Source organism: Uloborus diversus, chromosome 8, assembly GCF_026930045.1.
Source record: "Uloborus diversus isolate 005 chromosome 8, Udiv.v.3.1, whole genome shotgun sequence".
Taxonomy (NCBI): Eukaryota; Metazoa; Arthropoda; class Arachnida; order Araneae; family Uloboridae; genus Uloborus; species Uloborus diversus.
In genome coordinates this window covers 2,221,952-2,249,904 of record NC_072738.1, presented here as the reverse complement: position 1 = coordinate 2,249,904, position 27,953 = coordinate 2,221,952, and the positions used below count along the sequence as shown (strand labels likewise).

At 34.1% G+C, this 27,953-nt stretch overlaps 1 protein-coding gene across 2 annotated transcripts in view; it reads right to left on the bottom strand.

The window, feature by feature from the left end:
- Window positions 1-27,953, bottom strand: part of LOC129227450 (uncharacterized) — a 39,513-nt gene that overhangs the window by 7,647 nt on the left and 3,913 nt on the right. The window contains exon 1 of one of the 2 annotated variants that reach the window (XM_054862010.1): window positions 8,114-8,175. The exons of the other annotated variant lie outside the window; for it this stretch is intronic. The gene's annotated coding sequence lies outside the window, so the exon portion shown is untranslated. Of the gene's footprint in view, window positions 1-8,113; window positions 8,176-27,953 lie in introns of those variants that run through there. 2 annotated transcript variants of the gene reach the window in all.

Sequence of the window (27,953 nt, the reverse complement as noted above, 5' to 3'; positions counted from 1 at the left end):
CTCTCTAAATATCACCAACAATGGCCACATTGAAACAAGATTTTAAAAAAAAATCCGCCAAATTTGTCGCCAAGTTGGCTACAAAACTTGGCGACCAAAAGACTGGCGATATATCGCCAAGTGTCCGCCAAATTATAACACTTGCGTTTGCATCGAAATTAACAATGATTTCCCCCCAAAAAGGTGCAAAAGACCCCTTTAGAAACACCCGAATGCAACCAAAAAAGGAGGTGCACAACTACACCCCACTAGGAGTCTACGTACCAAATTTCAATTTTCTAGGACATACCGTTCGTGAGTTATGCGACACACATACGCACATACATACGTACAACGTACATACAGACGTCACGAGAAAACTCGTTGTAATTAATTCAGGAAACTTCAAAATGGATATTTCGGGCGTCTATACGTTCTTAGGTACATATGTACGTGTGGTCGGGTGGAAAAAAAACTCAACATTCATTTGGGGGTGAGCAAAATGGAAATTAAGATCGATTTTTGAGTGAAAATTTTTTCGCGAATACAATACTTCCTTTTTCGTAAAAAGAAGCAAAAAAGATTAGAATGGGCGTAAAAATACAAAACATGGAGTGAGAAGGACTGGGAAAAGGTTTTTTTTCCCTGACGAAACACGTTTTGTGGTTCAGGGATTCGTGAAAAGGAGCAAAGGAGAACCTTTTCGTCCGCAACACATTAATCAAGCACCCAAGTATCCGCCCAAAAAGACGTTTTGGGGTTGATTCTGTGTTTCAGGCACAGAATCCCTTGTTCCCGTAGAAGGAATGATGACAGCTACGAACCGATACTGACCCAAAATGTGCTTCCAACCATGTCTAAACTTTGGCCGAACTAAGATGGCCTTTTTCAACAAGACGACACGAGATGTCCTACATCGAAGCAAATTGCCAATTGCTGCTTTAAAAACAAACTCACTGCACTGGATTGGCCCGGAAACTGACCGGGCTTAAATCCGATTGAAAAATTTGTGGACTATCGTTGAAAAACGTCTTCATAAGTTTGACAGTACTACGATGGAAAAGCTAATTTCGTCTGTTATTAACATATGGTATAAAGACGTTGAACTTAAAACTATATGTGCCAGTCTAGTACATTCCATGCCAAAACGTGTCTGTGATGTTATCAAGCCTCGGGAAGGTCATATTAATTATTAGTTTCAAATGTATTCATGAAAAACTTGAATAAACTTGATTTTTTTTTTTTTTTTTTGAAAAAAAAATGCATTTCCCAATTTATTGCCACAATACTGTAATTTAACATTATATTTAATTTAACGTAAAAAAAAGGGTCGATTGAATGTTGTTAGTAGTTTCGGCAGTAACGCTTTCGTTAATACATTTATCAGTTGCACGTCAGTCCAAAGCCTGACTAACTAAAAGTGAGGCCCAAGGCGCACAATACTTTAGAGGCCACCCCCCCCCCTCTCTATTCTATCAATTTAAGTCAATGCGAAAAAAATGTTTAACATTTACTTAAAAGAGGATTTTTTTTATTATTTTCTCAAAAATGCATAGTTTTTTAGTGCAATGCATAGGTTTATTTTTTAAAATTTGGGGTGCCTTAGACTGATGGGGCCCCGTAGTACCAGGCCTAGTTGGTCTGTGAATTAATCAGGCCTTGCGTCAATCTCATTGAAAAACTTATTCCCAATTTCAGTATCGTAGTGCATTATTCTGTACTGCCTTCAATTATTTACACAAAATTATTCTAACTAGCTGCGTCGCCCGGCTTTGCACGGTCCACCTCGAAAATAAAAGTTATGTCAAGTGACGCGAGTTCAACACTCAGGCTTGAACCAAAAAAAAAAAGTCAGTGAAACTTTGCGGCAGATTGCGGAAAAACCTCAAAAAGTAAACATTTTAAATCCCCTGATTACAGGAAAAGCCTCAAAACAAAAACTTTTATCTCAATGATTTTCTTCACGCTATACATTTTAATAAAGAACAGCATTGTTGTGGAAAGTCGAGATGAAGCACTGAATAATAATTTGAATGGAGGAAAGCCTTCGAAAAATAGGGATTTTATGTCGAAATCCAAGCATCATAATTGATATCTCCGCTAATTATTATCGGAGGATTATGTTAAATAGCCAAACATGAAGACGGGAGGATGACGAATCCATCAATACCTGGTTCGATGTTCAGTTCACTGTCATTCGGGAGAAGAAGCTTGGACATACATAGATACGCTCAGTTTTTAATTATATAAGAGATTCTTACAAGTGATAATTTTTTGAAACTGCTTTTAAAACTTACAAACCATTATAACATAATTTTGATTACATCACATGGGCAAAGTTATGTAATAATACGTCATATGTTTCCAACTTCATTTGTAACTAGAAAATTGCCCATCAAAAGTATGACGGGTGAAAATCGTTTCTACATTTGATAGAAGCAATTTCCTGTTTGGAAATAGTAAAACCTGTAAAGTTGACCACCCTTGTAAGTTGACCACCTGTCTATGTTGACCGCTTTTGTCAGGAACGGAATTAGTCTTATCTCATATAATGAAGGAAAACCTCTGTAACTTGACCACCTCTCTATCTTGACCACCTGTCTATCTTGACCACTATTGTACGCCAAATTTAGTTTGGAGTATTGTAAAAAACCCTTTGTAAGTTGACCACTTGGTTTATTTTTTTAAACTTTCTTCAGCAAATTATTTTAGTTTATTATTTATTTACTTTATTATTATTATTATTATTATTTGATAGCTTTGTAAGAATGTTTTTAATGCTTTGATGACAGACTAGCATTTTACTGACTAAACAGCAGCATAAAGCTTATGCTGCTCTTTATTCTCCAAACTTGTTTTTCATTTGTTGTTCTATTTGAGATAGCTTTTTGTACTTGTTCAATGAAAATAGGTGTCAGTAGAAAAGTTCAAAATCTTTTCTTTCAGTTGCAATATGTTGTGGCAACACAGGAATTGTGCAAAAAGAGCTGGCCCGGATCTATATATTTTGGGCCCCCCTGTAACAAAATATGTTGGGCCCCTCCCTAGTGGTCAGCAGTGTCTATTTGTAAAGTGCATAAGTCTTAGTGCTAGTTTTTTTTCTATTTTTTCTTCAATTTCTAGGGCCATTAGTCCCTTTAAGGAAGTGGGCCCCTCACACTTCGGGTACACAGATCTGGGCCTGCTAATGAGTAAAGTTACATGTTTCTGGTGCAAGGGATTAAGAGATAGGACATTTTAATTTTGACTTTATGAACTGGGAGAGTCGAGCTTGTTACTCTTTGTGCTGTACATAAAAAGGCTTCAAAAAGAAAGTTAGTTGAACTTGAGATTAATAAAAAGTATGAAATATTAAAATTAATTGAAAATGGAGAAAGCCAGAGAAAATTAGCTGGCATATATGGAATTTCTAAACCTACAGTGTCTAATATAATTAAAAACAAGGAAAAAATAGCAAAATTATTTGAATAGTATTTTTAATCATTGTTTCACTTTTAATAAAATGTTAAACACTGAAAGTGAGTTGAACAGAAAGAGTAAGGGTGAATTCCTCAAAAAATGAAAACATGGTGCAAGAAATGACAAAAAAAAAAAAAAAAAAAAAAAATTACCGCCTTTTATAAGTTGACCACCTGCCTAAGTTGACCGCCAAAGTGCTGCACCGCGAGTGGTCAACTTACACAGGTTACTGTATTTTGATAGTTGATATTTTAACCCTAACTCCAGTGGATGAGCCCTAAACTCTAGTAGATAGCGTTCGTTGTTGACCACTTTTTCGTTTCTTCATTCTATTAAAATGACATTCTTACCAGTAAAACAGTTAAGTTACCGGATCCAGTTCAGCTTTGTCAAAATAAAGCATTTCCCTGAATGTCAAACATTACCAAAAAATATTGTCAAATTATCATTCCGTGGTGCGAGTTTCATTGTTAGTGACGTCATTCCATCCAATGTATATTTTCTGAGGTATGTAGCTTGACAGCTTGTCTTTTGCAATTTCAAAACAGGGAAAAAAAATGTTTATTTCGAGTCAATACTTAAAGAATACGATCTTGAACCTTGTTTTGAGATTGTTTACTAAGCGTAATTTCTAACTTAATTCGCTATAAGTAGTTAATACGTATATTTTTGCATTGATTTTTGCTTTTATCTTTAAGAATGTGTATTCCAAAACAATTTCGTTAAAACAAAAAGCGAACATCCAGAAGATTAACGTTAGATAAAATGAATAAATGTTTATATGCAAAATTCATTAAATAATTCAATTGACCACATAAGCACACCTTATGAAAGTCATCTTTACGTGTATACAATAATTCCGTGCATACAATACTATTAACAATGCTGCGGGGTAAATCTCATTTGGAGTTACACTAAAGTTACGAGTTTTTTTGAGCAATCACGATTGCTTATTGCTCTCATTTTACTGTTTTGATGTCCTATGATTTTATTTTCTCACCACCTCCCTCTGCAGCATCACCGTCGACCGGCTCCTCACGATGCTGCTCCTATAGCGAAAGCCGTCTAAAGGTTGCATCCATGTCCTACACACACGCGCATACATACACGCACCTACACACATATATACATACACCTACACACACACACACACGCATACATACACACACATACACATACCTACACGCATATACACACACCTACACGCACATACACACACCTACACACCTACACATACACACAACTACCCACACATACACATACCCCCCCCCCCCCCACACACACACAAACACAGGCCTACATGCACACACACACTCGTGATTGCGAAAAACATAATTTGAATTCAAGATGTCAAAGTTCAAATTAATTTTTTTTTAATTATTTTATAGGTGGATCTCAGAACTTCGTTTGTACAAAAATGAGAATAATTTGCTTTAACTCTATAAGTTATTTAAACAGGGTGGTTAAAATTAAAGTTTCCCTACTAGGAGCCACATTAGAGTGTGTCCTAATGAACTAAAGTAATTGAAACTTGGTACACAGGCTCAAGGCTGTATTTAAGGGGTGGGTTAAAACTCATCCCAAAAAGAGCTCTTCGTTAGTTCGTTCGTCTTTTGTTCGTTGCTTCGTCTTTTTTTTTTTTTTTTTTTACTTAGCTTTAAAAAATTACGATTACTATTTCATTATTCATTTATTTTGCTTACTTATTTTTTCAACTTCATCTGTAAAAGGAAACAATTATTGTTGAAGAATTGTTTCACACAGCTCAGTGCACTGTCTGAAGTATTTACTTTTAGTGCAGTTATTCTTAACATTAATTCCTACAAAATAGTACAGCGGTTTCCCTCAGATTTTGAATACCTGGCGCTAACATGAGTATCACAATTCTTTAAATTTGAAAGTACCAAATTCATTATTTAACGTGTTTTATAAACGTCAATAAATATGAATTTAAGAATTGTTACTTCGAATGTGCGTATATGAGTACATGTACCTACTTTTTTGAGTTGTTAAAACGACATTGAATATTTAACATCGATAAAGTTATGTAGTACACACATGAGATTTTTAAAAAAATTATTTAAAGAGATACTTCATGTTTTACCGTTTGCTCATGTTAATGCCAGCAGCATCCCCCAAAGAGCCTAGTGTAAGGAAAATTAATGGAGGATAAGAATAAAATCCAATTGAATTGATCATATGCAGGGTGTTCCGTTTTAACCTGCACGACCTTTATTTTCGCAACCGTTAGTAATCGATGTATGTTTCCAATTGCAAAAATTTTCAAAATCAGTTTGAAAGTTTGAAGTAAAAATAAAAATAAATCAAAAATTACAAAATTTAATTTTTTATACGGGCCCCATGTCCCCTAACTTATGTTTAGGGAAATATTCTCCATTGGAAAACAATTCCAATGCAAAAAGTTTGAAATTAGTACGACCAATATTCACCGAGATATGAAACGCAGCGTTTTGTGACTTACACCAGTTTTCACTCGCCGTCAATAACGCCTTTTAGGGGAAAATATAGCAGTTAACATGTGTTTAAAATTATACTTGTGCTTAGAGTGTGGTTTTTCAAACTGTTTGAGGTTTTGTCGTGTGTTTTTGCGTATATCACGGCATAACATTTGCATTTATTTTTGAATAGCAATGAAAAATATAAATACCTTCAGTAAATTACCGTCCATTAGCCAGGTGGCGGTGTATTTCACGTATAAATACCTTGTTTTTTTTTACTTTGGCGACCTGTCATTTTTCTGAAAGTGCGGTAAGTTCCAATCTCATCTTTTGTATGGTCCCTCAAAACTTTAACCTGGAATATCTCACTGAGTTCTGGTCGCACAAATGTCAAGCTTTTTGTGTCAGTAATAACTTTCAATGGAGATTGTTTCCCTGAATATAAGTTAGGGGACATGAGGCCCGCATAAAAAGTTAAATTTCGTATTTTTTGACTCATTTTTATTTTTGCTTCAAACTTTCAATATCTTAACTCTGCATCTGATTTTGAACCTTTTTGCAATTGGAAGTATACACCTAGGACTAACGGTTGCGAAAATAAAGGTCTTGCAGGTTAAAACGGAACACTCTGTAGATTTCACGAAAAATGTGTTTGGTAAAACCTTTCTCGAAACGAAAATCTGGCACCGGCCGTATGAATCGTGTACTAACCCATTGATCTTTATAAAGAGTCACACAGAGTCTCTTCATAAAGAGTCACTATATCACAGTTTCTTGAAGATTTTGCCTTCTGCCAATAACATTGCGGCTATTAAAAGAACATTTTTTTGAATTATTTGCAGTTGACTACCCGAAAATGCAAATCCGTAGCAATTGATATTTATAGAAAATAACATTGAACCGAGGATTGTATTTAAAATGAAAAATTAAAAAGTGTATTTAAAGAAAGCTTTTTCATAAAGCTTTTAAACCTACAGAATTCACGCCGTGAGCAAAATACCCACACAAAGAAAAATATATTTTTTATATTTTGCTTCATGAAATATTTCATTTTTTTCATTAAATACTATTACAGTCGTCTCTCGCTACTTCGCGCTTCGACTTTCGCGGCTTCATTATATCGCGGTTTTTTCTAGGGTTTTTTCTTCTTCTCAAATACAGTAATTAGCCTTTTTTATGCGCTCGTGTAAACTTTTTTCTACAAAAGAATAACAAAGTATATGTCTTTCAAGTAAGGTCTGAGGGGTTAGTTGTATGTGGAGGTACAAAATCGCCGAAGAAAGTGTAGGGAATCGCTATCTCATTTTAACCGTTAAGCACTAACTGGAAAGTATAAATCACTGTATTATTACTAGGGGATAAATACATCTGTAAATGGTGTTCAACAATGCACTAGCTTTTTAAGTTGTATACGTAAATGCAGAGAGGGGGAAGAACGGGGGCTCCTGCTTTTACGGTCACTAACGGGCAATTGATTCATCGTCGAACAAGTTGAGGCTTTATAATAGACTAGTAGTAGTGTGTAAGAACTGCATGTGTGTGTTGTTTATTCCCCAATAATTAACAATGTGATATCTATTACGTCTAACATACCTAATTTTCTCATATTTTGTGCAATATATTAAGTTATACAAATGTAATGATGGCTAAGGGTGCTGTTTTATGTCTAGGGGGCTCTAACTATGATAAAAACCTATTTAAATTGCCGTAAGTAAGTTTTATGCGCTCTAAGTAGAAAAATATATACAGAATCCTACTTCGCGGAAATTCAGTTACCGCGGTAAAGTCTGGAACGAATTAACCGTGATAAACGAGGGTTGAGGGGCTTTGGTGTTGAGAACAAGTAATAAATGAAATATTTTTAACTAAAAAACATTTCAAATATTTTTTTTCTTTTTTGAGAAAAATGTGGTGTGAGAAAACTTTTCACTCGTGAGTTTTCCAGTCACTGACTTTGACGTGGGTTCTCGAGAGTTAAAAGTGAAGACTTGAATCGGAGGAAAACCTATTTGAGGAGTTTCTTGAGTTTGAGGAGTTTTAATCTATGTATGCCTTGAATTACTTCAGTCACAATATTAATTTGTTGTCTTTATAAACAATGAATTTTATAATTACTATTATTAATTTGTTGGCAACAATTAAAAAATTCGTTCCACCAACCCAAACCAACAGTACAGTGCAAGAATAAAAAAAGACTATTTAAAAATGGCACTTACCGGCTCTAACTAAACGTGTTCAGCAACAACTTCACATCTGAGTTTGACAGACATAATGCCAGACGATGGCAAGCAGTCTGATTCAGACAGATTTTTTTTTTTACATCATTATTTTACATAAACTGGGAAAACCCACATAATTAGCACTTTAAAACTGGTTTCGAATAGACTTACTTAGCTTGTCACTCCGTTCTTTTGACAATGGAACTTTTAGTGCTTTTTGGAAACTTGGAAGAGTACTTCTTCTCTCGTCAAGCATAAGGGAAATTTAGCTTGAATCCGGATTCGAAAGGGCAAAGTGTTGACTCTTTGAGTCTAAAATAAAAACTGCTGTCACGTTTTTGATACGTTAAGGTCCTGGTTCCTCCATCCTTACCTGAAATCTTTTTCCACCCATCAAATAGTTTGTCCTAGAGTACGCACAAATATTGTTTGAGTGTTTTGTGCAGAATTTTTGCTCCCACTGGTGCAATCTACCAAAAATGTGTTTTAAATGAAAGTGTGAGAATGTGAAATAAAGAACAAGAAGTTCATCCAGAACTAAATGAGTCTGCTTTTTCAACATTGATTTTCGACTAGCAGCCAAATACGTATCTAGCCAGCTCAACATGGGAGGAGGCAAGCGTTTGGACAGTCGGAGACGGGTCAATTGCCCGTCCCCCAGATTTAGGGATCAATGTAATTATGCTCTTCTGCATGCATTTTGTTGTTTTTAGAATTGAACTGCATTGAGTATGTACCACCCTTTGATCCTCCCCCCGCTAGAAGATTCTCAAATGAAAAGCCTAGAGGAGGATTTTTGCGAAATTTAAACTTTACCCTGGTGTATAATAACATTTTTTCAAATTAAAAAAAAAGAAGCTTTTTGAGCAATCACGATTGCTTATTGCTTTCATTTGACTGTTTTTGACGTTCGTTTGATTTTTCCCACCAACACCCTCCGCATCACCACCGTCGACCGGCTCCTCACGATGCTGCACCTCTAGCGAAAACCGTCTCCAGGTTTCGTCAACATCCTACACTTACGCGCATACATACACACACCTACACGCATATACATACATACACCTGCACACACATACATACACCTACACATACACACACAAACACACACACACCTACACACTCACATACACACAATTACCCACACACTCATGCCTGCACACAGACACAAACACATATGCCTACACACACATACACATACCCCCACACACACCTACACACATACAAAAAACTACCCACACACTCATGCCTGCACACAGACACAAACACATATGCCTACACACACATACACATACCCCCCACACACACCTACACACATACACACAACTACCCACGCACTCATGCCTGCACACAGACACAAACACACATGCCTACACACACACATACCCCTCACACACAAACACACACGCTTACATATACACACACACTCGTGATTGCAAAAACATATAATTTGAAATCAAGATGACAAAATTCAAATTTTTTTACTTATTTATTTATTTATTTATTTGTTTATTTTTTTGAGAGAGAGTTTTTGCCAAGTGAAGAGTTTTTGTTACTGTATTACCTTTCGTTACCTTCATAGTGGTATTAACCGAACAAAACGTGGATAACATTTTCTTTGCAATGAGCTCCAAAATATGAAATATACACTTAAAAAATCTATTGAAAACGTATTAGGGAAGAACTCATCGATAACTTTTAGAAATTAAAGCACATGTCAATGGATTTGTTTTCTAATTAATTTTCTTGGGGTTTTATTCTGTTTTATTTTAAATATTTTGTTTTGAACAGGGTGGGAGCTGTTCTCTCTTGCCCCTGTTTGAGTACAATCATGACAACAGTTGTATTTCTTCCTGAAATAATTTTTCAAATGTAGTCATTCAGGAAAACTTTGAGTCACAATGTCTTTACTATAAACTGCTCCACTTCTAATTTAATAGTTCTGGTCTTTTTTTGGTATTAAATAGAAGAAACACTTTGAAACTATTGTATATTTTTCCGAAATTAAGAAATAATATTTGCGAAGTTCATTTTAAATTATTATCCCGGTTTAAAATAATCTCACCATTTATGGTCACTTTGAGTCAATGGGATACAAAAAAAAAAAAAAAAACACCTAGTCTGTTTCTTAGATGAAAAGATTCAAAATTCTTTCGCAGGCAACAATGTTAAAAAAATTTGAACTGTTCAAAAAGCACCAGCCAAACCATTAAAAAAATCTAGAATTTGAATTTAACAACTCGAATTTAAATTACGTTTTTCGCAATCACTAATTGCGATAGGATCCTTCTGGTAGGTTTTCTTGTTTTTTTAAATGGCTGGTATCGCAATTATAATTGCGAAAAACATAATTTGAATTCAAGACATCAAAATTCAAATGAATAAATAAATGATGGTGAAGTAATGAACAAATGAATGCATAAATTAATTAATAGTTGAGAAAAATGAATTAGAGCATAAAATAGTGAATGAATGAATAAATGAGTAAATAACGAAGTAATAAACGAATAAACTAATTATGAAGCGACAAAAAAATTAATGAGTGAATAAAATAGTGAATGAGTGAATAAAAGAACAAATAATGGAATAATAAGCGAATAAATAAATTTAAATAATAAATGGTAGAAATAAATGATTAAATAAAGTAATGAATGAGTAAATAAGTGAATTAATAAAGGAAGGAATGTAAATCAATTAATTGCTAAATGAGTGCGCAAGTAATTTAATAAATAAATAAATGAATGAATAAGTAAATGAAATGAACTATTTCACTTTGCTCCATTCACTTTACCCCGCCTGTACGCGACAAATGTAAGTTGTTGATTGAGCTACATCAAAAATGGAATGCAAATCAATTAATTGCTAAATGAGTGCGCAAGTAATTTAATAAATAAATAAATGAATGAATAAGTAAATGAAATGAACTATTTCACTTTGCTCCATTCACTTTACCCCGCCTGTATGCGACAAATGTAAGTTGTTGATTGAGCTACATCAAAAATGGAATGCAAATCAATTAATTGCTAAATGAGTGCGCAAGAAATTTAATAAATAAATAAATGAATGGATAAGTAAATGAAATGAACTATTTCACTTTGCTCCATTCACTTTACCCCGCCTGTACGTGACAAATGTAAGTTGTTGATTGAGCTACATCAAAAATGGAATGCAAAATAAGATGTTTTAGTAAACCTAGTGCAACTTTAATACAGCGAAATAAAACATTTAAATGTTTTAGACTCCCCCTTTGTTCCTTCCCATCACCACAAGATTTTAGTCATTTATTATGCTGCATACAATATTACAATGTAAAAAGAATATTATCAAAAACTTAAAAAATAGCTTCCAAACAGTTACTTTAGAACTATTAAATGATGCAGCGAGCGGTGTACTATATTATAGTCGGTGTACTGTACTATATTAAGAGTCGAAAACAAAGTTCATAACCTAAGGCGATAACAGAGCGGTGTCTTCTAGTTTTTCTTAAGTCAAGTATACTAAAAAATTTGAAGTAACGCGAAGTTAACCGAAATGGCTCACTGTTATATAGGTTGACTGTACGTGTACATCTTTTAAACAGTTACAATAGTATTCTCAAAAAAAGCATGCATTTAATATATTGAGAAAAAATGCAGACGTTTTCTGTCAGTACACTCGAATATTCAAAAAATAAATATTTTTTTTTAAATGATAAATAAATAAATAAAAATTTTAAAAAACATAACTGTGAGTAGATCACAAATTCAATTTTCGTGCTTTCGAGCTTTTCGGAATTACATTTTATTAAATACAAACTTTTTTATGTTTGTAGCCTGTTTCTGCGTGAAATAAATAAATTAATAAAGTGATAAATTAAAGTTTCACATCTTGAAAAAAACAATGAATATTTAAAAATAAATGTTCTGAAGGGCTTTGGAAATGGGTACATGGGTTCCCCCCCCCCCCTCCCTCCCCAATGGCTTTTAAACACACCGGCAAACGAAGAGTTGACGCACTTGTTAGAAGAGGATTAGGTTCCAAGGCTCCATTGTTGTTAGCTTAAAGATTTATTTCTGCACTCCGCCATTCTTTTATTTTCGTTTAATTTTTTTCTCTTTTTTTCCTTCCTTTTTTTATTCCTTTACTTTTTAAAACTCATGTTTTCTGTTTAATTTTCTTTAGGCTTCTTTTTTTGTATATATTTAAAAGTAAAATTCTTTTGAGCTCCCAAAAGCCTTGAGCGCATTACTGAAATGAGGGGAAAAAAACCCTCCCCCAACCCCCCCCCCCCCCCACACACACACACAGACGCATTTTCTTTTTTAGAGAGATGATTAAGTTTAAAGACTGAAGTTTTTTTCCCTTTAAAAGGGGAATTTTCGTTTTTTTTTCCTGTTGGATTTTTTTTTTTTTTTTTTGGAATAATCGAAAAATCGATATTTTCTTTTTTCGCTTGTAGCGTGTAATTCCTTGTGGATGTCAGCGAATAAAATACCGTTGCAGGCATTTTATTCTCAGCCAATGTTCCAAGAGAGCATTTATGTTCAAATACGCTTACTGGAAAAAAAATTATATAAGATTATTTTTAAATTCAATGAAAGTATGTTAATGATAAGTGTTAATTACTACTAAGAGTAAATTGTTGCAAGTTTTTAAATTAATTTTGGTTGGATGAAAATTGAAGACCTGGTATGTATGATAAGTTTCGAAAAATATAAGGGTTCGAATCCTGTCACTAGTTATGAAACATTTCTAAGTTCAAAAATATGGAAAAAAACGATAAAGTTAAAACAAGCGAAAAAAATAATCAAACTTCAAAATGTACGAAAAAAATTGAAATCGCGAAAAAATAATCTAAAATAATAATATAAATCATGCGTGTACAGTAGGGTGGTTCAGAAAAACTTTTTTTCACTTAGAGTCCAGGACACGCCCCATTTTTTTTAGACATACTTATAGTATTATGTTGTAAAAGTTTTAGCTTCATACTCAAATTTTAAGTGGGTGCTCATGACCCCTCAATTTAACATTAGCCGTACCATTGAAAGTATCACAAGTTTAGAAACATTTCATTTCCCTATCTATTTTTTCCTATTCCTATTCAGAGTCACAACTGGCTACAACTGTATTTATGTCGAGGACTGCGTACTAAGTGCCTTGCCTCCATTATTTTATATACCGATAGGTGGCAGCACCATCACCGGATCGAACAGTTAATGAGAATTTAGAACTAGTCCAGGAGCTAATAGCTACCTAGTGCTAGCACCCCCAGAGGTATCGTTTCACTTGGAGGACATGGAGACCACGAGCATATTTAACGTCGCCCAGTCCCCTTTAATGACGACGGTGGGTCTTCGACCATCGAGGTTCGAACCCAGGACCCTCCAGCCCCGAATCCGACACTCTACCGATCGGGCTACCACGGCCCATCTTTTTTTTTCGTAAATAATTATTTTATTGCAACGTATATGCATATTAGGGTGTCCCAAGATATAATGGCGAAAAAAAAATTTGTGAAATCGAATACGCATACCCTCCAAATTTTTTCCTTTTCACCTCAGAAACATGAGAAAAAAGTTTTATTGCAATAAAATAACGGGAACCCGTGCCGACTTGAGGTCAAAGTTGGACTTGAAATCCTGTACAGCGACTACAGTGGAAATATTGCTAAGTGTATAATTACTTACAACACGTGACATTAATTTATTTAAAGCAGATATTTACAGCAATATTAGACTACAAGAAACATTACTGCACATTTTTTTATTTCAATGTTTGCTTTTTGCAGTCAGGATAGAGTTTCTGGTGCTCTTGAACGCAACGTAACACAAATTGTTTTTGTTCCTCATCAGCTGTAAGCAAACCATGAAAGTCCTGCATCATTTTTACCGCTTTTTCAGCTGCATCGTTTACTGCTGTAAACATTGAGACAGTCTTTTTCACATCAAAGAATGAAATATTATTGACCATACCATAAATGCTGGATGAATTTTTGTAGAGCAGCTTTTGAGATAATTGGGTCCACATTTTCGTACACTTTTTCAAAAAGCACAAATCTTTGATGGGTGCTTTGACTGCCAAAATGCATTGAAGCCATGGTTTCACGTATATTGTTACTACAAACAAGCAGACATCAAACTTCGTATCTAATTTTAGTTGTGAACTAAATAGTAATAGTTTTAAGGAGTAAATCGCTCGAGCCGTCCATCGAGCTTGGTGCATGACTCCCGTTTGTCTTATTTTAAATTCATTTTCTGTATCTCCACCTAAAAATATGATAGGCAGTACTATCAACTCTTGGTAGTCATCCCTGACCGTAATATTAGAGAGTTCAGCACGGCAAAAGTCAAATAAATTTTCCAAGTTAGGGTACAGTTCGGAACAACTCCGCAGCTCCTCCATAGCACTGTATTTTAATTAGATAGATCAGTTCATATATATGATGGCGGCAAGCAAAGGAAAGCATTTCTCTATCAAATATTTGCTCAAGAATAGCGCAAGAACCACTTAAAGGACCTGTTTTGGAAGCTTCAAGAATAAACACATAATCTCGTATACTTGGACACCTGTCCAATACAGTAACTGACTTCGGAGTAATAAAATGGCTCCTCATTACATATTTACTTGTTCCAGGTTCTGATAATTCTTGTTCCAGTTTCTGGAATACTTGTTCCCAGTTCTGGAATGCTTGTTCTAGGTTCTGATATACTTGTTCCAGGTTCTAACATATTTGTTCCAGGTTCTGATAAACTTGTTCCAGGTGCTGCTTTATATGTTTCAGGGAAATCTTCTGAATTAATATTTTCACTAGAGCTCGAAGAGGAATTTTCTTGTACAGGTTCATACAATTCCGAGGATGTTGAAGCGGAATCGTATTTCATGCGCCTGTTTTCTTCTTTGACAGCTCAAAGTCGAGCCCTTTCCTCATTGTCGGCCAGTTTTTTTTTCAACCTTACCTAAAGTGACGACATCGGCCAGGCTCTCTTTGGAGTTGCAAGAAGATCCCATCTTCCTCTATTTTGATTAACCGAAGTGCATCAGCATGTGCAATATTGAATAAATTGTTTAAGTTACTCTCAAATTCCTGTTGGCGCTGCCTGAATACTTCCTGCATTTTTTTTTTTTTTTTTTTGCAATTTTTTGGAGTCTTTCCAAATTTGATACTGATTTTTCAAGTTTATTCACACAATTTGGCAACGATTAGGTGGGAATGCGTCATCTTTTCCCAAAAGTTGATGCATTCCCGAATATCGAGATTTGCACTTTCACTGATGGTTAAATTTACTTCTCAAATGTTATAAAACAAAACAGACAGAACTTGTCCATTAGAGACAAGTTTCAAACCTGTAATTTGGTGTTTTACGACTCCTATTAAAAATATCTCTTTTTTCAAACTTCGCTATTCCAGTGCCATGTTTCGTTCTCTATGAAATTCGGGACTTTTGCATAGAATGGTAACAGATTTAACAACAAAGATGTACATTTAATAAAATGATGAATTTTCAATTTTAAACTAAAGTTTTTTTTTTTTTTTTTCAATTTTTTGTTTTTCAAAGGCATCTGTTTAAATTTGCGTTGTAAAAAAATCAATTGACTTTCAAAACTTACTACAAGTTATTTTCTTATTTTCTATACTGCGCTCGCTGACCGGAATGTATTCGTACTGACACGTTTGACGGTTTGCAAGTTGCCACGGATAAGCCCCCCCCCCCCTCCCCCAACATATGTTTTTTTCTGTTTTCATTTGTTTTCTATGCACAATTTACAGCTGTTTTGAGCTTCGCAAAGTATCGCGTCGCCAGCGTTCGCTTGCTTATGAATACACGTGCTATTTGCACGTTTAGGCTTTTAGGCGCAAGTCGGCACGGATTACCGTGCTTCAAATTGCATGAAACTTTTTTTACAACGGTTTTTATGTAAAAGGAAAAAAAAATAAGAGGGTATGCGTTAGAAAAAACGACTTTCATTTTTTTGGGACACCCTAATGCATATTACTCGTGTATATTAAAATATGTAGCATTGTTTTTTCAGTTCAATTTATTTTTTCAACCCCCCTCCTCATACTTATGAAGTTCGGGGGCGGGGGTTGAGCACCCTCTTTCAGTTGAAATTGGAAGCTAAAATCCTTCCAGTATATTAATATCAACAAGTCTAAAAATATGGAGGGGTGTCCCGTTATGTAGGAGAAACTTTTTTTTTAACGTGTATTTTTGAACCACCCTACTGTGTGAAAGACTTTTTAAAATGTCTATTCAGCATTTAATCAGTTAGACATAAACCATTTCAATTTGTTGTCTTTTTTTAATTAAATTTATTTATCCATTTATTATTTTTTTTGATTAAGAATTACAGTGGAACTTGCTTACAACGAGCGTGAAAGGACCGCGATATTTTCACTCGACGTTAAATCCCGGTTATCACAAATTTGCCATTTCAACTGCGCTTGCGCGCGGACTTAGCTGATTTCAAAAATCTTGCTAAACTTAATTACCAACATTTTAAATTTGGTAATAAATATGAGATAGTAACAGATAAAAATTAGAAATCACAAAGTTTTCTCTGATTTAGTTTTTAGGCCTCGGTAAAGATTGAATTTTGCGTCTTAATTATTAATGGATTCGGTGTCTGATTTGTCTGTCCTTTTTCAGGACCAAATTTTTAACCTCAGAAGAGCGTACTAGAATTGCAGCATCAATTCTAATACAAAGCCGAACCCCCAACCTAAATAAAAATGTATAATACTAAATTGTTTACGCCTAACGTAAAATATCCGCAAAAGACGGATTTCTGTACTAATACTTCAATCATTTTTGAAGTACACAACGTGTTTTACATTTATGTTAAAAAATATTTCCAAACTGATAAATATTGAAGCGTCATTTTTCTCTTAAGAATATCAGTTATTCTCATATCCGTAGTTTCATATAATGTATTCCGAAATCGCTGTGAAATTACTCTAATCGCATTCATTAATTTATTGGGACTCTAGCACAACCTAAATATAAACAAGCAACACGAAATCTTAAAACAGAAAGCCCAAAAAGCTAAGTCCGCGCGCAAGCGCAGTTGAAATGGCAAATTTGTGATAACCGGGATTTAACGTTAAGTGATATTTTCGCGTTATGAACGAGTGCTCGTAAGAAACGGGTTCGTGAAAATATCATAGGTATTTTCATATTTCTGTACAGAACCATTGAAGTTGGTTATTTGCTTTGAACTGTCTTCAAGTCTCTTTCTTGTTTTCGAGGAACGTGTAGCCTGAAAAACATCATCAGTTGCTTCCGAGGCTTTAAATTAATTTGAAGTTTTTCTGCACTTTGGAAGCCATTTTGAGTATGTCGAGGATTGTTAAGCTTCAAGTTATTCACATTTGTCCTTATCGCGGTCGCTTTATTTTTTATTTTTATTTTTTTATATGAATTCGCTTGAGTTTGAGCTACAATATCCTCCCGGAAGTATATCTTGGAAATGATAACATTCTCTTCAACAATTATATATTTTTTAAATGCTCCTCTACTCTACGAATTTGAAAATAATAATAATAATAACAAAAAGGAAAAAAAAGGCCGTCATTACTTATTCTCAGAAATTATATCTTATTTCTAACTTTCGGTTGAATTCAAATAGTAAATGGAATAATTTTTTCTAAAAATAGGACAATCTTTTCCGAAGAGAACTCAACAGAAAATTTGCGAAATACAAAAATATTGCTCGCTTTAAACGAAGTTTGCTCGCTTAAAGCGAGTAATGTTCCCAGATTTAACATTGTACCAGCCAAATCTTTTTTATTTCCTCGCTAAATCCAAGTTCTCGTTAAATCAGGGCTCGTTATAAGCGACTTCAACTGTAATACCGAAGCTATATGGTCTTTGGTAATACTGTCTGTGACCTCATCCCTGAAGAGACACTCCAAAAATGCCACATTTATCACTAGTTAATTCCCAATTTGCCGCTTTGAACGTTATATTTTTGCAACATGATTTTCGAATCGTGAAAACAACAACTAACAGTTACATCGTGAAAAAAACTAGGACTTTTACCTTTTGGTAACTGAACAAGATTAAAGGCTTTTAATCATTCTTGCATTATTTTATCATGTTAAATTTTTTTGAATTTATCCAAGTGGAACAAGAAATGTTTAATCGTCAAAAAAGGAAGCATGGGAATAAGGTATCCGGACAAAATCTTTGAGCGAATCGTGTTTTGAGTAAAATAAAATATATATTAAATTAAATAACGCACTAAACACACTAAGTGTTAAAAAATGTTTCAAACATCTATTTCAAGGCTACAATGGAGCCCCTCATTCGTACTAAAAGTGTTCGTTACGCAACAAACTAGTATGTTGTGGATATCACGAAACTTTCTTTCATATCAACCTTGTGAATTCTTGGATTCGCAGCAAAATCCCTCTTGTAATCGCTACTACGAAATTCTGTTATTCCGCAAAATCGGAAAGCCATATCATACCAGTGACCGATAGGACGATAATTCGAATCCATCGCTCTATTCTATACACGGATGCCCAATATTTAATGAACTAATTTATCTTTTTATTCTTCGTCTTTTTTTTAAGTGAAACTTTTTATGCGAGGGCTTTTAAATTCTGATCCGTAAGCTTTTTGTGTGACGGAAGTGACGTAAATAATTTTTAATTGTTGTCAAAAATTGAAAAAAAAAAAAAAAAATAATAATAGTAATCATAAAGTTAAATTTCTTCCGTTTTTTAGCGGAAATAATTATTTGAACTCTTTCACTCGTGGTTGCTTGGGATTGTTTAGCCTGGAGTCCCTGTAGGGACTCGAGTTTAGCCTGGTGCTTTGGTGTGGAGGGACGTTTTGAAAAGAGAGACTCTAGAAGTCGGAGGGGGACCAGCGGTGCTATGTGCTGGCTCTGACAGTTGAAACGATATATAATTATTGTATATATAATTGTTGTATATAGTGTACAGTAACCTTGAGAAAGTGTGCAAATAAATACTCCTACTTAGGAGTTAGATAAATTTGGTTCAGTGGAGTATTTTAATACTCAACACACGAACCACAGTCGATAGCGGGAGGAGAACGCAGACACCGCTACGCCTGTATTACGGTGAAATTTTGTTTGAATTTAAAGCCAAAACAGGAATTAATGTAGCCATTAAAGATCGTTAGTTGCTTGACTTTTAAAAATTAGGGTGAAATGGTAAAATATGAGTTTTAAATAAAATTCCACTTGCATGAAGCTCCATCTTTTGGGCTTTCTTCCCATAAATGTGGTTTTTTTTTTGCAGAATTAAAGTAATAATAATAATTGTTATGAGCAATACTATTTTACAATCTTTATATGCGAAATCTTAAATCATAGTTACGTATTTTTTTTTAAACGGAAAACCCTTTCGTCAAATGTCCTTTCATTCATGAGTTCACCTTCTTTGAATTGAAATGAGAGTTTCTTGTGATTCGGAAACATATTTCTACAATTTTATTACAAATTTTGTGCATTTTATACGTTGTTTAATTTTATTTGACAACCCTTAACATTTCAAACAGAACTTTTAATGTCATCACTATCTCTTCTGGTCGAAAATATTTTGCCTCAAATGAAAATAAAAATGGCTACCTTCATTAAACTGCATTTTTTAAATTACGCAAGAAAAATATGACGTTGCTTTATGCAAAAAGAAAGAAAAAAAAACATTCTCTCCCAGCGTAATCTCCATTTAAGTTTGGAAAATAAAGTAGGAAAAAAAACGAGTTGTAAAAAATATTTATCAAGGCTTTGCAGAAAAGAATTTAAAAAAAAAAAGAGCAGTTAATTAAATTTTCGAACATGAGACGTAGCGAGAAAAAATAAAACGTGAGGGAGAAAAAAAACTAGTTACTAGGGCTTTTATCTAAGAATGTTCAAAGCTGATGCGAGCAATACCAGCAGTAAAAATAGATCGATAAAACCGGGGAAGAAGAGGAAAAAAATAATAAAAGGGAAATAAAAAAGGGGCGGGACGGAAAGATAGGAACAAAGGGTTTTGTTATGGTAGGCGTTGTAGGCGATACACTATGTTTTATTAAATTTTCACTGTTTACTTTTAAACTAGTTTTATTTAAGTACAGCAAATTTATTTATTAATCACTGAACTTCCAAAAAAGGAGACATGTGCAGAAATCTTATATTTGGTAATTATTAATCTTTTACGAGGGCTATGATTATTAGTTCTAGTGAAAATATGACCCTAATTTGAAGAGAAAATTACATACAATGGGTTTCGGAGCTACGAAGAACTCCTTCTTCAGTGCAAAAAATGGAGGCTTGTAAGGAACCTGACTTTTCTGTTATAGGTCAATTTTTGCAGTGAAGAAAGTGCTCCTGGCATATTTTTTATAAGCTGTTTTAGTGATGTCTTGAATAATCGGTTAATTTCTTACAAGAAATTATAGCTACATATTTTTTTTTCCACATAACTTATGTTAATTCTAATAAAGTATCTGATATATTTGTTATTTACCTTTACACAACACATAAGTAATTAAAACACTCTTGAGTTATTTACTAAATTCAATTACTAAACTAGTATTTAGTGATGTTAGTCGTCAATGATATGTGCTTTGAAAAGTTTCTCCAGGCAATAAGAGATCAAAACAGCAGATTGTGAAAAAAATTTGGATCACGAAACAGAATAAACCACTGGCGAAAAATAGAAAGAGAGAAAATAATATGCATCTCTACATAGTATAAAATGAAGTCCCCAAAAAGCGTCTGTGCGTTTGAATTCGCAAAACTCAAGAACGACCCGGCCGATTTTGCTGAAATTTTCACAGTTTGTTCCTTTAACTCCCGAGAAGGTTAGCAGACCAGTTCGAATAAAATTCGATGAATAGTTCTTTTTTTATACCAATTTACGTCCAATTTTCACATAAATTCTCAAATATGGGGGTGAAAAATTACTTGCACATATTAACATTACATATCGTTAGAAAGGGTACAATTTTCCGCGTTCTACGCAATTTGTTTCAATGCTCTAATTTTATTACGGCAGGAGTTATTTGCGTTTTTAGCTCGAATTTTTTTAGGCTTAGCTGAAATTTAGGCAATACTTTCTTCATTAAATAAATCAATAAAAAGTGAAGGAATTGTCCCACAGTTTTCTTTTTGAGGCCATTGGAAAAAGCGACCTTTTTTACTCCAGATATAACTCGATCTATGGTCGAAAAAATAAGCTTTTACCTCGAAAGGAAAAAAAGTTACAAGCCTTTTTAAATCAAGTTTAAGAAATCTCGATTCCATTCAATTTGTGAACCATTTTCTTTTGCATTTCAATTCCTTAAACTTATTTTTTACGCATTTTAAATTCATCTTTCTGGCTTTAATTTCTTAAACGTATTTTAATATCTGTCGTCATTGATTGGAAGGGAAATCATGATGTTTTTTTTATTTATTTTTTACGCCTGATTGTTGAATATACGTCACTTGACACGATTTTTATTTTCAAGGTAGACCGGGCAAAGCCGGGCAACGCAAATAGTTAGTTGATAAAATGAAGGTGTTATGAGAGTTGGTGTTTTAATAAAACTGCTAACTACATCGAAAAATTAAAAATAAAACAAACAATGAGTAAAAAAATTGCTTAAAATATAATACATGAGTTTACTAAAATACCTGTTGAACTAAATTTGTGTGAAGCAGAATTTTTTGACCAATCACTGGGCTGAAAGGTTCAGATCTTTGTACGTTCAAACACGCGATTTTGGTCAGAACCACTTACATGTTGACAACCTAAAATTAACCTTAATGTTCAGTCTAGTTTAACATTGGTCTGAGGTTGAAGCTGTAAGGAATTGAAGCAAAATACACTCGAAATCGCTTGTAACTAGCCGTGATTTAACGAGGTACCCGGATTTAGCAAGAAATGTCTGAATGGTGCAATGTTAAGTCTATGGGAGCAAAACTCGCTTTTGATCGAACAATCACCACCAAAAACGAGCAACACTCAGTGATTCGAAAAATTTTGTTAACTAACATCTCAGGCTATCCTTTCGAGGAAAAATTCCTTTAACATTCTAAAGTCAACCGAAAGTTAGTGTGAATCATAAATTCAAAGAACAAGTAATGACGGCATCTTTATTTTATTTCATTTTTTTTTTTTTTTTCAATTTTCTGATCAGAGGAGCATTTGAAAGGTAAAACATTATTGACGCCAATGTTATCATTTACAAGGTACTTACTTCTAAGGGTATTGTAGCTCAAATTCTAGCTAAAGCAGATGAAAAGCATAATGAAAACGAAGACGATATCGACAAATTTGAAAAGTTTCAAGCAGAACCGCCCTTAATATAGTCAATGGCTTTTGATGGGCAGTAAAGCGTCAATTTTTTTTTTTTTTTTCGAATCCTGTTGTGCAAATGACAATGTTTTCTAAGCCAAGAGTGTTTCTTGAAAATCAATAACACTCACAGAGAAAACGAAAAAAAAAAGAAAAATTTAAAGTAAATTAATCATCGTCTTTGTTTCCGCAGAGAAATTAAAATAAAAAAAACTAACAAAGCAAGTACTTTTTATGAATTTTTTCCACTAACCCATTTTTTTACAAGCACTCGGTTGTAATAAACAAATATCGAGATCCTCTTTTACTCATTACAAACGAGTTTGACTGAATCTTCTAAAATATTTGAGTGAAGAAAATCTCGGTTTAAGTTAAAAACTGATTTGGTTTACACGCGATCAGCAGTCTCTACAACGATAACGACAAAGTTTAACCGAGAAACATTTCGTGGTAGTGCCTTGCTCTCCTGTCGAAGTGATATTTTTTGTTGCATCCTGCTCTTGGTTCTGCATCTATGATTGTATTATCAATATTCAGCATTCAGCAACATTCAGCAACATTTTTACGACATCAGCAATATTGCAAATACATTCAACGCTGCCGTTAAACTACAGCTTTTTTCTTTTTTAATGTATATATATCTTTCATGTTACCTCGTTTTTAATGACTTGAATGTACTTTCTCATTTTTGCAAAATATTTTTCAATAAACCGATATTCATAATAGAATAACAGATTTCTTTTAAAGTACTAAGCACTTTTCATAATGCACTCAAAAAAAAACAAAATAACTTGTCTGGGTCAGAAAAGACAGTTTAAGTATTCCTGTAGTTTTCAAAAATTCCAAGAAAATGACACCACAAACGAAGAAAAGAGCGGTTCAAGTCATAAAGTTATTTTTTTTATCATTATCTAGCTTTCAATCATAACTTTGAATGTTGAAACATGCATATTTTTTTTGTTGGGAAAGTTTGGTTTGAAATGACTAGAACCGCTCTTTTCTTCGTGTGTTGTGTCATTTTCTTCGAATTTTCGAAAAGTACAGGAATACGTAAATTGTCCTTTCTGACCCAGAAAAATTATTTTGTCCTTTTGAGTGCATTATTAAAAGTGCTTAGTATTTTTCTAAAAATTCTGTTCTTTTATTCTTTTTAGTGTAAATGTATTTCAGAAATAGAATGATGTTACCATCTCGGAATTTCACCTCTTTTTTTCATATAAATGCTTCATACTAAAAGGAAAAAAAAAATTAAGTCTCTAAAACTTTAAGCATTTGGCACTAAAAATTGTTCCTTGTTCCCCTCTAGGATTTGTTTATGTGCTAATTTAATTAGAACCGTTTTAATATTAAAGGTTTGCGAAACTTATTCATTTTTCACAACATACAAGTTACTCGTGATAAAGATCCTAATATGTGTCTTTACTTAGCCCTGGTTTCGATTATTGGCATAGATGAGGATAAAAATCCTAAGAAAGCAATGATAGTGGATAAATTTCATGCTTGCTCTGGAGAAGTCTTGATTAAAATTTTTTATTATGATTACGGTTAATATTGCTGTTGTAAGGCAACAAAATTTGTAACAATGGGTTTTATATTTAAACATTTAATGAGGAAGGAACATGTTATTTGCTGTTTTCCATCCTAACCGAAAGAATAATTTTACTTTAGAATTGAATTTTTTAGCGTTAAGTTGTACCTTAAGGCAAATCATTTAGTGGAATCCCGACGTCTCTAAGTGGTCTGATTGCTGAGATATAAGCAAAAGCAGGATTCAGATTTTTCCCTGACAATCAGGCCAAGTCTAATAAAAGTGCTTAAAAAGCACCAAGCTTTTCAATAGATAAGTAGCACTACAAGTTTTTACAGAGTTAGCGAAGTGTTCTCAGTTGAAACCACTTCAACACAGAAGCTTGAGCTATACTTCTATATAATAAGAGTTGTTCATTTCCGTTTATGCTGTTTTGCGACACCTCTTACTTCTTCTGTCCCAACGATATCCTCTGCAGCATTTAGCTCCTTTTGGTGGCGTGCAATTGCAGCCAAACATGTTGCACAACGGTTTTACGACCCCCTGTCTATGTAGTCGGGGCAGCTGCCGCTTCATTCTTGGTTGATTGGCCGCTTCCTGGCCAATCAAGCTGTCGCTTTTATTTGGGTACGCCAATGAGAAAACTCCAGAAACGACCAGAACAAAAAGTATGACGATGACGAGCTTCATGATTGGCTGGGTTGCCTCTGACCTGTAAATATATAAATATAATATCTCAAACGAAAAGCACTGGCTTAAAATGAAGATCATTACTGGTTCGAAATGAAGTATAGTCTCAACTGTTGCTCTTATTGCTTTTACTGATGACACTTTTTTATCTCAAACTCGCGTAGCAAGTCAACCCCAAGCAGGAGTCTTACTTTGTGGTTTAAACCGGTAGATAGCAACATCATCAAGCTGTTCCTCAGCAACTTAGGTTTGGTTCTGAAGGAAAAGGAGAGTCTCCGGGAACCCTGCACCTATAATAACTGCACGTTATCGATCACTAAACTTTCGGACCTACTAATTTCAAAAGCATGTTCGCCACATGTACTCAATAGTGGATATTTTATGGAAGACAGCAGTCGAACCCGATTCCGATGTCCTATCTATTATCGGCCTTATCACTGCATGCGGCTTTTGTAAATTTTTTTTTCTTCAATGGCCGTACCAGACAGTTGCAATTTTTAAGAAAATTACAATACTTTGCCACACAAAACGTTGATGCTCTTTTGGTTACGGGAGGTTTGGAGATATATTACTGTCCGAAACTCAGAATGTTTTCTTTTTTGAACATAGTAATGAACCAAAAGTAACTATGTCTACTCCTTCTTTGATCGTAGAAATGAATCAAAAGTAACTATGTCTATTCCTTCTTTGACCATAGAAATGTGAACAATTCTGTATTAGCTACCAGTTTGTTTGGCACTCTTGGTTTCCTTAAGAAGTTTTCCACCTCCAGCTCAGTCACTCCTATGCCGGGCTGATGAGTGCTAAGAAGCACGAAACTGCAGTCCTCGGCTGGAATTAACTGAGCTGGCGGTGTATTTCTGCCTTAGCCCTGGCTATAGGGCGGTAACTTACTGAATATACCTGCCTTGCCTGCAACATTCGAGTTGAACCGAACCATAATTTCGGTCACTCGTCTGGTCAGTGCTAATTCTATATTAGCTACCAGTTTGTTTGGCACTCTTGGCTTCCTTAAGAGGTTTTCCACCTCCAGCTCAGTCACTCCTATGCCGGGCTGATGAGTGCTAAGAAGCACGAAACTGCATTCCGCGGCTGGAATTGACTGAGCTGGCGGTGTATTTCTGCCTTAGCCCTGGCTATAGGGCGGTAACTTACTGAATACAAAAGTAACTATATCTATTTCCATTTTTTTTCCTGGCTACGATACTGACCGTACATAAGTGTTGTTATTAAATTTGTATGACATAATACAGTATTTTGTTTAAGAATAGGATAATGGGTATTGAACAATATCCTGTAAGATTTCATTCAAGTATCCTTTTGCAGAGCTGCAAATTTAATGTGACCTTTTCTATGGAAAAAAGTTCCCCACCCATGATATAGAGTGCTATTCGTAAAATGTTCAGTTGAAAAAAAAAATTCAAAATTCGAATAATTGGTCCGTTGTCATTTTGAAATGATAAATAATCCTCTTTGTATCTCTAGATATTGTTAAAACAGTAACAAAGCTTAAACGTTCCTGTTTAAGCGGCGAAAATTGATAATTGATTTTGAATTAATTTCTAAAAAGAGACGCAGATCGTAGATGAGAGCAAGGCAGATCAAGTAGAATTTTTATTTCGCAAGGAATTAAATAATTTATTGAATAATTTGCTGGAGGCGAAAGTTTTATTAATAGGAGCATAAACTGTTTTCAATATGTCAACATAAGAAGTTTTACAACAAAGTAATGTCTATAACTTTTATTCACTTGCATATAGAACAGCAAATCGTAACTGCAATCACCATTGAAGGAAAATCTGATAGATTTTCTGGAGGGAAAATATAATCTCAGAATTTATTTTATCAACAAACATTTAAAACTCGGTTTTACACGAAAAATTTGATGTCACTCTTACCTTAAATTGAAATTTGAAAACATAGGTTGTGAACGTATGTAAAACACAAGGTGAAGCATGTCACCCCCCCCCCCCCCGTATTTGGAGCAGGCTCTGTATAAGTGGTGGTGGGGATACGGTGGTGAAAGTGTTATCGTTAGATAGCAGTGGGGTCTGGTGGGGATGAATGGGGCAAAGTGGTCATACGTCAAATAAATGGATGTACTTGGGAAATAAAGGTTCAAACAAGTGTAATTATTTTATTTTAGAGTTAAGCAACTAGGAACTATTTTCTGAATTCAAAATTTTATTGCTGGCTGTATTTTATTTAGTGAAATTCCTTTTGTGTACACATGAAACATTTTAGTTTTCCCGAATTATGCATTCTGCACAGTTTTTTGTTTTAACTACATCTTGTATATATTATTAATGGTATATTTTAGTAGTAGTTTTTGGAATAAAGCTAAAGAAAAACACTTGATTTATTCAAAACTCAGAAATGATAATTACAAAAAGCACTTAAAATGAATTATGAACAAATTTATGACACCAGGGCCACCCCGAACTCCTATTTTTGGGTAGGAGGAAATTCTCAGTTTACCGAAGAATGAAACTGAACTTTACCTAATGATAAAATAGTAGCGTAGACTCGTAATTTCATCTAATGAGAAGATAAATTAGGCATCATTAAAAAAAATATTGCCATGCGTACAAATTTGATGAATCGTCTAAATTTAAATACTTTGTGTTAGGTCACACCGACTTCTCGTGACCTCTCATTGGGTGCTTCTGCCACTCAGAGTAACTTTAAGCCATGTGAGGAATGATATGCAAAATAAGTTATTTTAATAAAAATTAGAACAGTTTTGAACCAGAAAAATAAAATTTCGAAATGCTGAAGTGCTCTTCATATTTATTTCATAGCATCGCGAAATTTGAATCACTTATTCCATGGCACAGAATATCAAAATGTGGGACCAGATGTTTCAGCAACTTTGAATCAGTATTCAAGAGTATCTTCCAAGCAGTAACTTCAGAAAGACTGGAAGAAGAAGTTGTGTATAGTGTTGCCGATTTTTCTTTAAAAGTCAAAAGTAGAAAACGAATAGGGGAAGGTTGCCGTCAATGAACCGGTTCCATGACTAGACCGCGAAGATATTTCCCGTACCAGAGTTAGTGCAGACGCGTAATCAGTTTTAGTACCTTCCTTTGTCTGAAAACAATCTACTGCAGAGTCGTCAAGTAGCTAAAATTATTTAATCATATTGTTAATCGGTCAGAAAAGATTTCTACTTATACTAGTGAAAAGTAGTAAGTAGAAAAGATTTCTACTTACTAGATTGTCTTACTATTATTGAGATTTTCATTTAGTTATAACATGCTCTGAATATCACTGATCCATTAAACGTAAACATTGACTTAAAAAAATTCCTTTTCAATTACAATTTTCCATACTTCACGTTT